Source organism: Ailuropoda melanoleuca, chromosome 1, assembly GCF_002007445.2.
Source record: "Ailuropoda melanoleuca isolate Jingjing chromosome 1, ASM200744v2, whole genome shotgun sequence".
NCBI classification, from domain to species: Eukaryota; Metazoa; Chordata; class Mammalia; order Carnivora; family Ursidae; genus Ailuropoda; species Ailuropoda melanoleuca.
Genome location: NC_048218.1, coordinates 56,084,600 through 56,087,690, shown reverse-complemented (window position 1 = coordinate 56,087,690; position 3,091 = coordinate 56,084,600). Strand labels below are relative to the sequence as shown.

Genomic DNA, 3,091 nt, shown 5'->3' with positions numbered 1-3,091 from the left:
TCCAATCCGCAGAGTCCGAGGCAGCGGTTTCCTTGCTTTGGGGAGGTGGGGGTGGGGACTCGGGGGCTGATGGTTGACTCACGCTCAGCCCCAGACTGACGGCGGTGCCTTTGACTTTGTATATCACTGTGGGAAGATTGTTTGACAGTTTGCAGAGGTGAAAAGACATACCTGGGCTGTGTGGCCCTTGAGTGTCAAACGAAGGAACAAACGTGTGAAGCTCTGGCGGGTTCCAGGCCTGTTTACTCCGCACAGTACCTGGTAGTCTCATGGATCATTGACGTTTGTTGGCGTATACGTCACTCGACAAAGCTAATTCCGTTGTATTGCTGCAATGGATATAGAGTCCAAGAGGAACTCTCAAAATCCAGGAAAATAAGACCAAATCAGTGTTAAAGGGAATTCAGTCGGGTGGATGGGATGTTGTAACACCATTCTCTGAGTTCTTGTGATATTCTGACTGATGGTTGGCAGCATGTTGGTTCCAGGTGGTCTGTCTGGGTGAAGTAGCACCCTTTCCAAAGGATCTAGCCTCTTGGCTAGGCAGGATTGCGTATACATATCAAGGACGTGAGGTAAGGCTTGAATTTATCCAATAGGATCGCTCCTCCCAGAGAACTGTGGAAACTCCACCCTGGGTCTAGTTCCACAGCACTGAGGTTAGGATGTATTTTGCTAAACTGTAGAAGCCTGGGGAGGCCAATAAATGAGGATTGTATTCATGTACTGTACTATTAGGTATTCCCCTGTATAATACTGTAGTGTACCTTATCTAACAGAGTGATAAGGCACTCCTGCTAAATTCCATCATTTGTTAATTCATCAAATATGTAATGAGGACCGATTATATGCCAGGCACTATACTAGGTGCTGGAGGTGTATCAGTGAATAAATGCAACAGGTAAGAGTTTCTGTCCTCATGTTATTGCCTTGAGATGATAATTAAGTAAAACACGGAATATGTTACATAATAAATGCTTGGGAAAAAGCCAAAGCTGAGTCACTAGGCTGTGTGTGTGTGTGTGTATGTGTGTAGAGCTCTAGGGGTGTTTCATTTTAGTGTGATCTTCACTGAATAGATGATATTTGAGTGCAGACTTGAAGGAGGTGAGAGAAGCATTCCAGATATATGTGCAAAGGCTCAGAGGCAGGAGTGTGTATGGCTTTTTGAAAAACAGCAAGGAGGCCAACGTGACCAGGGTGGAGTAAACGAGGATGGATTCTGGCAGTGATTCTAATTATTCCTATCAAATAAGTTTGGATATAAACATTTGAACTGAATGTGTGTTGTTTTTTGCTGTTTGGCATCCCTTGCATAGAGAGGAACCATCTGCTCCCACCTGTGTGATTCTGTTGAGGCTATTGACAATAGAACTCTACTGATCACAGGAGGTAGGGTTTGGTCATACGTTGTATGTATTATGAGAATAATGAGTAGGTGAATAATGTGCAGGTGACCTCAACCAAACCAGTCATTATGTTGAAGCTGGATGGACAGCTGGCTCTGCCATTAAGTCACAATGCTAGAATGCGAGTCTAGCACTCATGATGGCCATTCTTCCCATCTATGTGGAGGACACCTACAGTGCTTTAAGAGGCAATGACGCTAACAGACAAAAACAATATTGGGAGGTAGGGGTCCAGGCAGTGTGATTCCTGATGAACTATGTTGAATATCATGTTTTCTATCCCTCAGCTCTTCGATCACACAACCCATCTTGCTTTGACTGGACCTGATTTGACATGGATTTGACTGCAGTCGAGAGTCCTGATTAATACAGCATTGTAAGATGTTGTGTGGTTCCTCATGTAAATGCAGAGCCATCAGACTAGTGGGATAGTTGGAGTGTCCTATGTAAATTTCAAATTTATTACAGAGGAGTCATGGTAAAGGTTTACGGATTAAAGTACCTGTGGCTGCAGCTTAGGCAGGCCACAATGTTATCCTCCCTTAATGTAATGGCTGGACTTCAGAGAATTCAAGTTTCCCTGCCACTCAGGATACTTCCTCATCCACTGGGTATTTATGATGTTTGGTAAAGGTCAGTAATCTCGTTAGATTGTGAAAATTAGAGTTCAGGATGTGTTTATGGTTCATCCTCCTGAGAAAAAGTACCTTCTGTTTGACAGCTTAGGTGGTAGTTCACCACAAAGTTAACAAGATTTTACCATTTAGTATGACTTGGGGAGGTATTACCTACTTTGCATTCATTTCTTAGCAGCAGCTTTTATTGCTACCATCTCTCTGGCCTAAAAGCTATAGTTTTACTCTGTTATGTTCATCTAATGAGAATGGGAGGAACACAGGCAGAACAGTGGCAGGATCTTAGGACAGGGTTATCTCACTTGTTCCATCAGTGATGTCTGTCTCTATGATTGGCCATTAGTTTCAGGGTGATCTCAATTTATGTTCAAATTCTATAGGTGTCTAGTTTAGGGAATCCAATTAAGACATTGAGAAGGCAAACACTGTAGGCTAAATAGGTAACATCAGAGAGTCAGCAAGCATAGCGTACATGTAGTTCAACTCTCATCTTAGGCCAAACATGGTTTGTGTGTTCTGGCAGAGGCAAAGGCAGAGATCCTAGGAAAACTCACTTCTAGATACAGAGAAAGGTAATGGACTAGGTCTCAGTGTCCAATTTACACACAACATTTTTCTACTGTACTCTCCCCTTGTTTTAGCAATAGTAATTAACATGTATTAACTAAGTGCCTGCTATGCCTGGAACTGATCTGGGTGCCAGGAATAAAAATATAAGGAAAACGTGGTACGACCTAATTGGAACCTCCAACTCTTGTTTTAGGAAGAAAATATTGGGGGAAAGGAAGAAGGAAGAGGCATTTTATGAATGAGAGCAACATGGGAGAACCTACCACACGTAACCTAAATTGCTTAAGTAGTAATAACTACTATTATGTTTTTCTCAAGTTTTCTGCACAACAGCTAATTTCATTTAAAAAATATACATTAGGGGCACCTGGGTGGCTGAGTCGGTTAAGCATCCAACTCTTGGTTTCCACTCAGGTGGTTATCTCAGGATTGTGAGATGGAGCCCCAAGTTGGACTCCGTGCTCGTTGCGGAGTCTG

At 42.8% G+C, this 3,091-nt stretch overlaps 1 long non-coding RNA gene across 1 annotated transcript; it reads left to right on the top strand.

Moving 5' to 3' along the window:
- Nucleotides 1-171: 171 nt before the first annotated feature.
- LOC117801904 lies at nt 172-2,998 on the top strand. The gene is made up of 3 exons (XR_004624723.1): nt 172-575; nt 1,697-1,785; nt 2,808-2,998. It is a non-coding gene; the product is annotated as an uncharacterized LOC117801904 (long non-coding RNA).
- The last annotated feature ends 93 nt before the right edge of the window (nt 2,999-3,091 follow it).